This window comes from Electrona antarctica (assembly GCF_951216825.1).
Source record: "Electrona antarctica genome assembly, chromosome: 5".
In the NCBI taxonomy this organism is placed as follows: Eukaryota; Metazoa; Chordata; class Actinopteri; order Myctophiformes; family Myctophidae; genus Electrona; species Electrona antarctica.
Window position 1 is genome coordinate 49,287,751 of NC_136810.1, and position 15,067 is coordinate 49,302,817.

Sequence of the window (15,067 nt, forward strand, 5' to 3'; positions counted from 1 at the left end):
AAAGGAGTGGGAGCTGGAAATAATAGAGGCACGTCAGGAGCAGAAACTGAAAAGTCTAAATACACAGAATGATAGAATATTAACCGCAGTGCGACATAAGCTGGAAATACTTAGGCCAAAGTTCTCCTATCAGCAAGTCAATAAAAAAGAATGAAACTGCAGTGAGACTGTTTGATAGGCTATCTGGCAGTGTGTGGGGTTTGTTCTGTCCTTGTCTTTGTTTTGTCTGGTTGTTTTACTTTGTCTTAGATTTTCCCTGCAGAGTGGAGCCATCTTGTGTTCCAGGAGTGGTTCCCAAACGTTTTAGCCCGTGACTCATTTTGATGTCTCCCCGGGATCCAAACTAGTGAAAATAGCAGATCTAGATCGGCTAATTTCACTACTTATACTGATTTCTCTTTTATATCTTCATGAAATGACTGAAAATAAATCATAGAATCATGAAAATTGTTTGCAGTTTTTAGAATGTTTTTAGAAAATGTTTCAGGTTTGATGAGGGCCCAGGTAGGGCCGGGCCTTAATTTTCGGGCCTGTTGAGAACTCTAGTTTTCGCCGGCTGCCGGGCGCGGCTGCACTAATAACTTTGGGGCTTTGGAAAGTTTTTAATGGACAGGTATAAGTCAAAAGGGAGATATCGAAGAGGAAGGATGGAATGGGAAGGATCAACATATGGATTGTCAGAACAGGTTCTGAAATATATCCATATATGGAGATCTAAGGGTTTGAGGTCAGATGTAGAGTTGCTGGCCAATAGTGATGACATCAGGGATCTACATATATGGGATTAACTGCGGCAGCAGGTCGCATTTACTATGACATCAGGGTCTCCACATCTCCATCCCTGATGATGTCACATGATGTCACGAGACCTGGGCACCACAGCTCGATTCCATAGTTAACTGACCTTTGGTCACAATTAAAATAAAAAAATGTAGGAAACAAAAAATATAACCTGTAGAATTTCCGCGAACCACAAATGGGCCCCGACCCATGCACGGACCCAGTGTTTGGGATCAGTGTTCTAGAAGATGGAAAAGGGGACAAAACTTTTGATATTCATTGCAGATGGCAAGTAAAACACCAATGTTTATCAATTAAGGACATTGAGGATAGGAAAAGAAAAGGAGCAGGTGTGTTTGAACCGTCATCAAAAAAAAAGGGGAAAAAAAGAAAAGAGCAGAAATGTGCATTGAAGGTCAGCAGCCAGTCCTTGGGTCAGGTGCTGCATGTCACTCTTGACCCAATCAGCAGCCAGTCCTTGGGTCAGGTGCTGCATGTCACTCTTGACCCAAAGCGAAATCCAACTACAAAGTAAAGCCTTTCATCATCAGATGAAAGAATGAGAGGGAGAGGTACCTGGAGAATGATAGCCATGGATGCACTGAGACATGTGTCTGCATCAGGGGCGGCGGTGGCTCAGGGGTAGAGTGGATGCACTGAGACATGTGTCTGCATCAGGGGCAGCGGTGGCTCAGGGGTAGAGTGTCTGGATGGTAACCGCAAGGTAGCCAGTTCGAACCCGGGCTCCCCCAGAGTTAGGGTCGAAGTGTCCTTGAGCAAGACACTGAACCCCTAATTGCTCCTGATGTGCTGGTTGGTGAAAAGTGCGGGGACATTATTTATTTATTTATTTGGGGACTCACATTGTTGTGTATTAGCCCTTGATTGAGTTGAATAACGTGCAGTTACTGCACGTATGCAGCCAATACACGACTATTGCGCAGAAAAAATGGAAACGGTGCTAGCATGCACCAGCGCCGGGCGGGAAAAATAAATAAATATACAAGGCATCCCCCAATAGTGCGGGGGCATTCAGACCCAAATGACCCCCCCTCCGGCGCCTATGGCCGGAAGTACATTCGGCTAGGCTATGTTAGCTGCAATCTGTTTATAAGTCACCCGAAACGTACATTTTTGTAACCACAACCAGCGACGCATTCATTTTGAGCCATGAACATCGCTGTTTTGATCAGAAACTCAATCTGGTAAAAAATCAGGGAAAAAAGGGTTTACATTTTTCAGTTAACATTGAAAGTGGATGGAGGGGAACCTTTTCCCTGACGGACCATTCCCTGTTTATCGATTGCCTAGGAATAGAGACGCTGCCAGATGGTGGTCTGGTCTGGACAGCGACCTCACTGCATCAATACAAAACCCCACAAGTCATTAAAGTCATCCTTGGCAGTTGGCAAGGACGACATTGGCATTCATGAAAATAAATGACCAGAGGGGAGGATAATAGAAAAAAATAGAGGGTTAAAGGGTTTTCATTCTTCAAAAACATTGAGTGACTACAGTATAGTTCTAATACACACAATGCTGCCCACCTTATGAATATCATTAGTTTGGATGGATCCGATCAAGTGTAATTCACACTTGGAATCCTTTTCAGCTTTCAGTCTTCTCATAATGTCAGCTTCACGTCAACATTTCAACTTTAGACGGAGCCCCCAGAAAGGCTGGCCAGAGGAGGTTATTAGCGCTACGAAAACTACGCAACTGCGTAGCGCCCCGACTGCTAGAGGCCCAGAGAGCTCTGTATATTGCAGCCCGTGTATTTTTTGTACTTGCTTAACCCATTTTGACCTGAGATCAGATTCAAAAAATGTCTTCTACATCCTGACAGTTTTCTGAAAAAGCTATGTTTCTATGTCAGTCGTTCTTCGATTTTTCAAAAATAGCAGACCTACAGTACAAATGTTCTCTGGCACGTTCTAAGCTTGTAGTATTGTAGCTTTATGAAAATGTCAAAACATTTCAGGTCCTCAATAGCTCATACTGTAACGACACTGAGCAGGTGGATGTTATTGCAATGTTAGGTATTCTAAGAACAAGCTTGTGAATGAGATTTAACAGAAACCTTGAAGGAGAGGAAAACTAACTCTAGAGTAGCCTATGTGATATGTCTGACGTTCAGCCAGCTTACGTAGCCCACGTAAAACAACAGCAATGGAAACATTTACTGTTTTTATGTGGCTGGTTGTAAAACTGGCATTTATGCATGCAACTGTTTTTTACATTGTATTTCAGACTTTTTTATTTTATACATGAATGTTGAGTACTGGTGTTGTTGTTTTGTCCTGTGTCTGTTTTGTAATTGTTATGTATCTGTTGTTTGTCCTCAAACTTCAATAAAAATACTTGAATAATAATAATTTATGCATGCAACTGCATTTGGACGGCAACTAGAAAACCCATTTTACCACTGACTCAAACCATTATACCAGTCAGTTTCACCACTGACTCAAACCATTATACCAGTCCGTTATACCACTGACTCAAACCATTATACCAGTCAGTTTACCACTGACTCAAACCATTATACCAGTCAGTTTCGGGGCTCAAACTTTGCAAGCGTATCCATTTGTAGCGGTAATAAAACCCATTTCACTGGATGTGCCTTGTTATACGGAAATAATGGCTGCAACCCCCAGCCAATGTGATTTGAGCATTCAACCCATTATATAAACTGTTATGACTCCATTTTGAGTCATTATAGTTGACAACCGTGCACCGTCTCAGTTCAACAGCATGGAACAGAGCCAAGCGGAGCGGAGCAGAACAGAACAGACATAAAGTGTGGATCTGTGCTAGTGGCATCCTCCTGACTTTACAGCAGTAGTGGAAAGTAACCAAGTAGATTTACTTAAGTACTGTAGTATTTGTACTTTACTTGAGTATTTCCAATTCCCAATACTTTTACTTCTACTCCACTACACTTCTGATATTGTACTCCGCTCAGGGCCGGATCTACCATAAGGGCACTTTGGGATCGGGCTCTGGGCACCAGGGGGGCCTAAAACAATTTTTTTTAGCTCCACAGAAATGTTCCCCACTAATAGCCATGAATAGGCTAATATTACAGCATAAAACCGCCCAAAAATGGCCAAAATGGTTCGCACATGCATGTGAAGGGGGGCCCTTCGAGCTTCAGTGCCCAGGGGTACCCTCAGAGGTGTTAATCCGGCCCACAATTATTTGAAAACTTTAGTTACTAGTTACTTTACACAACATATTTTAAGCACATCAGTGCATATATATATACTGTATATTTCAGCCATTTGAAAATAGGCCATGTAATTATCCCATGATTTCTGTAACCCATTTTTTTCACCCATGTGTCAATTCTCTAGTGTAATCCTGGGTGTTACACTCCCTCTGCCAACCTGGGGAGAGCAACAGACTGAACTCATGCTTCCTTCAATGCAGGAGGAGCCAAGACGTTTCTCTTCACCTGACAGGGCGAAAACTTGAAATGGGACATTCTGCATAATGAGTATACTTTTACTTTTGGTACTTTAAGTACATTTTGATGCCATTTCTTTTGAACTTTTACATTTTGAATTCCATAATGTTACTTAGTATTCCTACTTTGCCGTATTGACACATTTGCGCATTTTGGGCGGGAACCCCTTTTGGTGTTAGCATTATGTTATGCTTTAACTATTGAAAAATAGCAGATCTACAAGCTCATAGCTACGAGCTACGAGCTACGAGCTTGTACGTCTGCTATTTTTGAAAAATCGAAGAACCACTGACATAGAAACATAGCTTTTTCAGAAAACTGTCAGGATGTAGAAGACATTTTTAGAAACTGATCTCAGGTCAAAATGGGTTAAGTAAAACATTCGAGTACTTTTTCCACCACTGCTTCAGTCAGAGTGAGGCAGTGCGGCATGTACTCACACCATGTGTTCTCTTCTGACCTCTGACCCCTCCTGTGTTTGTAAGCATTCTTCCATCCTCCCCATCTCCCTCCCTCTGTTCTGTTCAGTACCTTGCCCGATGAAAAAGTTCTGTTCGGTACCCTGTCTGATGAAAAGGCGGCACACATCATACAAATAGAAAAAAAAACAAGAAATGTCTCGGCTGCCACTACTCTCATCTCCAGCTCTGTGGCCAGCTTCCTCCCTCCGTTTGGCCTGTATGAACCTTTCAGCCAATTAGAGTTGGCTGTGAGGGTCTGTCCATCTGTCATCCGCCTAAAGCTTTCTGAAGTGTGTGTGTGTGTGCGCGTGCGTGCGTGCGTGCGTGCGTGCGTGCGTGCGTGCGTGCGTGCGTGCGTGCGTGCGTGCGTGCGTGCGTGCGGTATGTTGCCCTTTGGAACTTCCAAATCATCAGTTTCTTACAAGCACAACTCTTGATGGATAGCACTACACTATAACTCCCCAACGTACAAAAGTCTCAAAGATACAGGCTCCCATCACAAAATTATGTGCACGCACAGAAACACGTGTGCATGCACACACAACGCATATAAATATATATATATCAATATATATCATATATCAATATATCTAAATCTACACTAAATCTACACTAAAGGTGGCCTTACACTAGCCGATTTTTTTCAATCTGAAATCTGATCAGTGCCACAGACTACAGGATAATCGGAGCGGGGCAGAGCAAATATAAAACATTCTTGATGTTGATCGGGCCGATCCCGATCGCGCTTTGAGCGGTCGGGCACCCCCCGAGCGTCATAAATGCCCGATTATCGGCTAGTGTAAGGCCACCTTAAATTGACCGAACGCTGTCTGTCTGTCATTCTTTCTGTACACTTCCTTAGCACAGAGCAAGACTGCTGCTCGCTTAGGACACCTTCTCAAAATGCCACGACGCACGGACAGCCTCAAGGAACCTAGCGCCGCACAGCTCTGTCCTCCAGCCTCAATGTGCCCTGCTTTAATTACAAACACCAAAGCCAACCTCCCAGTTTAATAGATTATATGCATCTCTATGGGCAGCAGACGGTTAGCTGAGCGGTTAGGGACCGTCTACAAAGTGCAACACAGAACGTGAAAATATTCAATAACTTCATTTAGAATCAGAATTATTCCTCCCCTATCAGTAATGTCATCTATTACATCGCATTACCCACACTGAACCCACTCATTTGCTGTTCATATATTCAGAACGGGTAAGGACTATATATATCGGATCTTTTTCCTATTTTCCATCTACAGTGAAATCCTGAGTGATAATGTAACCTACAAATAGATACATTTTATACAGGATTTTACTGTGTATGAGACCAGTATAATAGTACAGGAAATCTATGGAAAATACAGGATCAACCTCTAACTAATTGCAAAGAAACCGAACTCAGCTGATTTTGCATCTTCAATATATCCATCATCACATTTTGGCAAGTTGCTATGGCCAAATTTAGCCCAATGAGTGTTTTTATGCAAAACTAATGCTTGGAATGGATTCAGCATCATGAAAACCCCCTAGTTTCATATGTCACATGCTACTTAAAGCATAAGGAAATTTAGAAAATATTGCCTTATAATAGGATGTCAATGGTGGCCAGACTGTACAGGCCATTTTCAACACTTTCCCCTCAGACAATTCCAGGCAACTTTTTTTCTGTTATTCAGGATATATTGAAGATGCAAAATCAGTTGAGTTTGGTTTTTTTGCAATTAGTTAGAGGTCAAATTACATTATTACTGGACTATAAGGCCATTATACTGTAGTCCAGCTGATCCAGGGTCAGCAGCACTGACCATCATCATGCATAAATAAAACGTAGTTCAGCAAAGTGAGAGAGAGTGGGCGAGTGAACACATCTTTGTGCGTGCATTAAAAGACGTGCGTCTCATGTGAGTGAAACACCAGTACAAACCACAACGGACAAGAAAACAAAAGGTTTTAAGGCCAATATATTCCATAATATTTGGAAGATTATTGGTATAAGAATATGATTAACCCATTTTGACCTGAGATCAGATTCTAAAAATGTCGTCTACATCCTGACAGTTTTCTGAAAAAGCTGTGTTTCTATGTCAGTCGTTCTTCGATTTTTCAAAAATAGCAGACCTACAAGCTCGTAGCGCGCCACTCGGTGGCGCGCTATGAGCTTGTAGATCTGCTATTTTTCAATAGCTAAAGCATAACATAATGCTAACACCAAAAGGGTAACTTCCCGCCCAAAATGGCTTAAAAAGACGCCTTCTAGCAGAGAGAAACGCAATGGGGCATCAGCTTCATGTACAAAGACGCTTTAAATCCACCCAGACATTGGCAGCTAATAGATATGGAGAGAGGAGTTGGTGTGAAACCCCTCATCGTTTCCTGTACGATAGTCTATCACACAAAAGCGCAGCGAGCAAGTCATTACAAAATGATACCACCGGTAGCTAGTTTCCAAATAGATGAATAAATACAAAAGGATCATTCAAATGTTAATGCTCCCCTCTAGCCTCTTTCTTCTTCCTTCGGTCCTCTTCTAAAAGTGAGATATAGGCAGAGAGTTGCTATAACCCATTTTGACCTGAGATCAGATTCTAAAAATGTCTTCTACATCCTGACAGTTTTCTGAAAAAGCTGTTTCTATGTCAGTCGTTCTTCGATTTTTCAAAAATAGCAGACCTACAAGCTCGTAGCGCGCCACTCGCTGGCGCGCTATGAGCTTGTAGATCTGCTATTTTTCAATAGCTAAAGCATAACATAATGCTAACACCAAAAGGGGTTCCCGCCCCAAAATGGGATAAACTATAAAATGTGTATGTGTGAATTCAATAACCTGCAGGTGACCCGATGAAGATGTAATCTGACATTGAAACGTTGTCGTTTGTTTATGTGTTTAGTTATTAGTTACACCTGTTATTAAAATAAAAAGGCTCCAATGCTCCAGCGCCTTCCTTATTCAGTAGGGGTGTACATTTTAACAACGATACATACGATACGAGTCAATGATTTAAATTCGATACAGTAACTATTAAAGGACCACTTCACCACTTTTCAACATCTCTTCATATAATTGGTCCTCACTAATGTTCATGATAAAACACCATAATTTTTTCCTACTCAGTCTGTGTCTCATAGGAGGGCTTTGGGCAGTTCGGACACCCGTCCACCAGTGACATCATCATTAGGCAGATTTTTTTTTAAACAAGATTTGTTTTAAAATATATTTAGATTTGTATTATCGTGAGAACAATGGCTTCAACTTTTGCATTGCAAAAAAAAGCCTGCAGTTTCTATTAGCTTGGATTCACCATCGATGATGTCACTGGTGGACGGGTTTCTGAACTGCCCACAGCCTTCCTATGAGACACAGACTGAGTAGGAAAAAATGGTGGTATTTTATCATGAACATTAGTTAGGACCAATTAAAGGAAGAGAAGTTGAAAAGTGGTGAAGTGGTCCTTTAAGCAAAGACATGAACAAGTGCTTAGTACTGATACAGTTCATTATTTGCATTGCAAAACGATTCAATACCGATTATTTTCATTTCAAATCGATACGATACGATACAAAGTCAAACGATACGATATGTTGAGTTTCCATTTCAATATACTTAAATTAAAATAGATTTTTTGATGCAGTTACTATTATATACACCCCTATTATTCAGCTGTGTGTATTCGCTCCTGAGACGCACGGGATCAGCCTGATTTTGGCTCGAGGCGCGTGGAATATCCCTTTAATCCTGCATCCGTGGAGGTGCAGGTGATGTTAAAGCCAGCACAATAATAATGTGAAGTTATGTGCATGGTGTGGTATGCGTTGATGTGTCCCTGAATGCAAATGAAACACAAAACACAGATAATAATATTGCAAAGTATCTGCTATCTGCCAAAGCAAATGGAGTAGTATTGTTCCGACAAAGAACAATGCTACTGTTGACAACTGCAGCAGGTAAAAAAAAGACAAGGATGTTGGATGTTGGCTCTGTGATAGCTTGACAAAATGGTTCTAAGCAAGCACAGATGCTTGAAGAGCAACGCACAGAGAGAGAGAGAGAGAGAGAGAGAGAGAGAGAGAGAGAGAGAGAGAGAGAGAGAGAGAGAGTTTCTCTTAGCACTACTTCCTTCCCTCTTAATCTGACAGGTGGTGTCAGGAATGAGACTAGATGGTGCGTGCATGTGTTGGTGTGTGTGTTGGTGTGTGCGTGTGCGCGCGTGCGTGCGTGTGTGTGTTCGCGCATGCATGCGTGCGTACATATTTGTCAAGCCAGTGTGTGGGCGATTGTCTGCCCGTCTGAGGGAGGTCTGCGGCATTTTCCTGTGAAATGTTTTGAGCACAAACATGAATGATAGTTCCATTGACCACCCCCCCCCTCCCCACCCCCCCTCCCTCCCCGAAATGAGGTCTTCAAAACAGATAGAGAATAAACAATGAGATAAAGGCTGTCAATGTATGAGAGGAGTCAGTCACTCACGCAGCTGTAAAGATGTAAATGAGGGATGAAGGGGGAGGAAATGGACAAAGAGGGGAAAAAAAGAGGAAGATATGGAAATAGTATATAAGAGCTCCATGCGAAGGTCATATAGCGACATATTTTACATTTCCAACACTGCCGCATAGCAACGTGGCTCCAACAAAAAGCTCTGACCTTAAAGTACAGCACATACAATTAAACCTATAGGACTCCCCGGAGAAGCATGATGGGTACTAGCCCGGGGGCAATATGGCTATAGGCTCAGACCTAATGCATGTACCCGATGACCACAGCAAGAAGCTGGGGTTGTACACCCTGAAACATCAAGCACGCTTGTCCTCTCCGAGCAGGATATGAGGGGGGTGCTGTGAAGGGTGTACACCTAGGAAAGTAGCCGGGCCAAAACGAGATGACCAGAGGGTCAAAAAGACCTGCATCGATTGACCTCCTGGCGCCCGTGTTCAATCATAGACTGTCTCGAGAGCAACCCGGTCTCACCCAGACACGGTGAAATAGCATGGATTGGCAATTCCGTACATACACACCTATAGAAACCCCCAAAATCGGTACATATTACACTGAGGGGCACCACGGGTCGCCGCGAGTTCGGTAGAGCCGACTCAGCCCCATCCGAGTTGTCACCCAATAGCACAGAATCATAAATACAGTAATGTCAAACCCGATCTCAGCCAAACACGGTGAAATAGCACCGATTGTCAATTCCTTACATACAATACTAGTGAAAGCTACGCCTCCGTCGTGGTGAAAACAGTAGTAAGGTAATACTGTATACGGATTTGGGGGTTTTCTAGGTGTGTATGTACGGAATTGCCAATCTGTGCAATTTTACCGTGTTTGGGTGAGATCGGGATCGAGAGACGATTTACTCTACATCAATGCAGCATATTTTATCACTTGGCACACGTTTCTCATTTTAAACTCTTGGGACGATAATCGTTGATATCGCGGAGATTTTAATGTATCGTGAAATTCATGCACTGGTTTTGCTTTTGTTTAGCTGCAAACTCAGCACCACTTAAACCCTCCATTTGATAAAGCGGACATGTAAAGAACACATTTGGTACGCCTATATTTCACTTTACACACATCGATTCACCAAAAATAGCAACAGTAAAACGGCGCTTTTTCCAGCGCTTTTTCCCGTCTACTCTACACCAAAGTAGCTGATCTACGAGCTCACAATGTGAGATATTTTAGTCAAATGTTCCCCACAGAGTAGGCAATAGGCATGCTGAGGCTCAAGTGGATAAATACAAAGAAGAGAGAGAGGAAGGGCCTTTTGCTCCAAAGGGTTTTTTTTCCAAAAGGTCAAGTCACAATAGATATTTCCCAGAGGAATCTTTACCCGAGTGACGCTTTTGAAAAAGTAGGTGTTGGATGCATGACGAAAGGTTAGTTATGGCATGTGAGTGGTGGCTGCTGGTGGTTCAAAGTACACCGTGGAACTTGTTCTAATGCACCTTTGAGGTTTTATGTTGTGAGCCGTCACGTCCGACTACACTCATTACAAGTTAATTGAATCAACCCAGGCATCAACACACTTTTCCGCTTCAAATGCAATGCGCCGTGCTCTCCGGCCAGCCGCGCTCTTGACATTTTGCTATCTCTGATCATGTAAGATCACACGTGGCTGTGTGGTATGTGACATTTCAGAGCACGTTATAATTAGGTGTACCATGGATGGATTTTCTTTTGTCCCTGCTCTCCGTCAGTGTGCCATGGTATTATAAAAGGTTGAGATTTTACTCCTTGAACACACATTTCACTACCTTGACTTTTACGATATTCTGGTCTGTGTGACATTTCACAGTAATTAGACATGCCATGTAACCGAGTGTGCCATGTAATTTAGTGTCCCTCCCGTGTACAATAAGCGGGTTGTGACATTAACCCATTTTGGGCGGGAACCCGTTTGTGTTTTAAGCATTACGTTATACTTTAGCTATTGAAAAATAGCAGATCTACAAGCTCATAGCGCGCCACTCGCTGCTATTTTTGAAAAATCGTGAAAATGCGGCACAAATCTTTGAAAATTGAACATATATTCTTTCAGAAGACTGTTTTTGATTTCGACGTCAGGCCTAAATTAGTTAAAAAGGTGGAATTTCACTGTGCTGGGTGGTTCTTGGGCGTTTCCCCCTAAATCAGTCAGCTGTACTGGCTGAGAACAGTGCACTTTTAATCTTTACTTGCCAATACTGTGCACTCTATGTTCCTAAGTGATATTACAAAAATAGCATTACTGGCACAAAACTAAAACTCAAATTGTATTTATCTTTACAACGTCAAGTAATACGTAATCAGTCTGTGCACTTCTATTTTATTTATTGTTGTAGGCACACTTTACTTTGGCAGTCGTAGTCGAGCTGACTAAATGACTCAAGCACTTTGGCATGTCAAAACCTGTGAGTGCCGCTTAGTGCCAGGACTTAAGAGAGAGAGAGAGACCATGACTTCGAATTAAGGCAGAACTGTGGTTATCAACTGCTGGGGTGGGAGTGGAGTAAGTTCAGCTGTGCCTGGAGGATTTGCTCAAATGAACTTCATCTCACATACTTCTCCCACAGGTTTTTGCATGTTGAGCCTTGTCCAGTTGCTCTTTGTACTTCCATTTGCTTTACCCTCTTACAGAAATGATGCGTAGCCTGCGGGATAGGTTGGGCATATACACTCGAGAGGTTTACACGCACGTGCAGCTCTATGTGGGCGATGTACAGTGTGTGACGTGTCAAGCAACTGATCAAATTGGCCATCTATACTTAAGGTCAGCTGAATCTTTAGATTTCCTCTTGCTGCCACTGAATGTTGCATGCACCTTGTTTGCTCCTATACCACCACCCTAGGGATACCGGAGAACTCGCCAGTTTACCAAGTCGCCGGGGCGAAAATGCTTCATCAATGTCTTCATCGTTATGCTAACATGCTGTCTTCATCAGTGTAGTACGTCAAACCCACAGATGTTATAGTTAATTTCCAAAGTGATTTTGTGCAATTAAATGGTCAGCTAGATAATGATAAAAAGGTGAGTATGTGAATAGCAATGATAAGTAGGCCTACCATTTCAGGATATTGTTTACTAATGAATTACATTGTTTCGGTACTTTGGTGTTTAAACTTTAGCATTCCTACTTTCCCTAGTGTTAACTGAAGTTAAATGAAGGTGAATTAAAGCTAAAATACACTGAACTGGTAAACTGGCGAGTTCTCCGGATACCCACCCCAGCACCACCAGTAAGCTCTGCTTTCCGTAAGGGTTCAGTTTATTCTACTAGCCTTCTACTATATTACGGTACATACATTACAGTGCAGTTACACAATACACAGTACACGATACACAATACACACATACAGATAGCTTGCTCAGCTCCCACCCACAACCCCAGCCCTCAACACATTTTGGACAAATAAATGGACAATACAGTACAATAACCAGGTGAGAAATAAGCAGTAGTAATGCTAGTAGCATGAACAGGTTGTTTCGAGGTGTGAATACAAGGAAATCCTGAAGCGGCCAAGAGAGGTAGCAGATCTGAGAGAAAGAGGAAGATTGGGATAATGTATGACGTGGTAAGTAAGTAAGTAAGTAAGCAACAGGATGTTTAAACACTGAAACGAAGTTGAGGTGTCTAATCATCCTGAAGGGCATTATTTCTAAACAACTGCTGTCGCGTCATACATTATCCCACTTATTACACGGCTACTTTATTCATAACCAACTAGGTATTTCCTTGCCTACAGTAATTCAAGTATTCCATAAGTATTGCTGTCCGTCTGCCCACTGTGTCCAGCTGATCAAAGTGTTGATCAAATAGTGTTGATCAAATAGAATCCATTTTCGCTTACTGCATCATCTATTTCTCGCTTCAAATGTTTTTAAAAACATTCTTGAGAGCAATGTTTAGAAGAAATAACACACCGCTGACGGCGCTGAATTCAGCGATTGATCTCCCTGCTCTTAAATGGCTAAACTACTTATCAGACTAAACTACTGATTATATGATGTTTCTGACGGAACAACAAGTAAATAATGGATTTCGGATTCTTATCACAGACAGTATAGTACAGACAGGGCGGCTGTGGCTCAGGAGGTAGAGCAGGTCGTCCAATGATCCATGGGTCGGCGGTTCAAATCCCGGCTCCTCCTGTCTACATGTCGAAGTGTCCTTGGGCAAGACACTGAACCCCAAATTGCTCCCGATGTGCTGGTTGGTACCTTGCATGGCTTCCGCCGCAATCGGTGTATGAATGTGTGTGTGAATGGGTGAATGTAATGCACAATCTATGTAAAGCGCCTTGGATAAAGGCGCTATATAAATGCACCATTTACCATTTTTAGTATGGTTAGGTGACTGCCAAGTCAGAAAGTCCCGGCTGCGGTCGCCCACTGCATGATTGTGTAACTGCCTGCATGGCTGTCTGTCTTTCTGTCCTGTGTCAGGGCTTAGTATTTAGGAAAGCAAAGGTTCAAGCTTGTAATTACAGAGGTATCTCTTAAGGCTTTGTCCTCACATCACCACAGCTGATCGCTGCCCCGGATGGTTGAGATTCTCAGCTAAAACGGGGATTATTGACCCGTGTCAACTTTCTCTGCTCCAGCTTTACAGCAGCCTCTTGCAATTAAGTGCACGCTGACTGAAGCTAGAGTAAATTGCCGGAACATACAATAGTGTGTTTCTTGGGCAGTGCTTACACAGAAAACATGTTGTGTTCTTCTGTATCACCTTTTATGCACTGTACATGTGTGAGATATCAGTTGCTCTGGTATTATTCCAGTAGAAAGTGGAGATCATCATGTACCACAATGTCACCCACTACTGTAAGATTACTATTCCCTACTGTATATATTTAACCAGTTGAATAACTTTTTTCCGAGTAGGCCTAGTCATTCAGTGATCATGCCTATTATGAAATCCCCCCCCCAAAAAAATAAATAATAACAAGACAAGATAACAAGACTATCTTCAATATTACTATTATTATTCATAATTATGGCCTAGTCTAAACTTGGTGGACTGTCCATCTAATTAAAGAAAGTGTGTTTTCTCTTTGACCGTCATCTACCCCCCCCACACACACACACACACACACACACACACACACACACACACACACACACACACACACACACACACACACACACACACACACACACACACACACACACACACACACACACACACACACACACACTTTATTTTCTTTTTAATAGCCAACATTCCATAGTAGAAGGCCTACATGCCAGTGGGTCTACGGCACAATGGCTTTACATTCCAGGCTGCAGAGTACACTCGCAAGCCCTCTCATTCCACACAACGTTTCCTTTTGTGTCAGGGTAGTGTTTTAGTGGCAGTAGCTGTATGCACCACCACCCCAGCACCACCAGCAAGCTCTCCGCAGAAGTCCATTCTACTAGACCAGGGGTTCTCAACCCGTGGGTCGCGACCCCTCGGGGGGTCGCCAAATTATTTTAGGGGGTCCCCAAATTATTTTCAAAAAATATATATATATATTTTCACGATTTTTCTAAAATAGCAGACCTACAAGCTCGTAGCGCGCCACTGGGTGGCGCGCTACGAGCTTGTAGATCTGCTATTTTTCAATAGCTAAATTATAACATAATGCTTAAAACACCAAAAGGGGTTCCCGCCCAAAATGGGTTAAGGTTATTGTTATTGTTATTGTTATTGCCAAAGCATTTCCGGGGGTCCCCGGCCAAAAACGTTGAGAACCCCTGCCGTAGAAGTCCATTCTACTAGACTTCTACTATTCCATAGTAGAAGGCCCACTCAAGTCATGTCAGTGAGTCTACGGCACAATGGCTCGCATTCCAGGCTGCAGAGTACACTCGCAAAACCCTCTCATTCCACATAACAT

The 15,067-nt window shown here is 42.6% G+C and overlaps 1 protein-coding gene across 2 annotated transcripts in view; it reads right to left on the minus strand.

The window, feature by feature from the left end:
• Positions 1-15,067, minus strand: part of spon1b (spondin 1b) — a 125,320-nt gene that overhangs the window by 76,595 nt on the left and 33,658 nt on the right. The window lies entirely within an intron of this gene.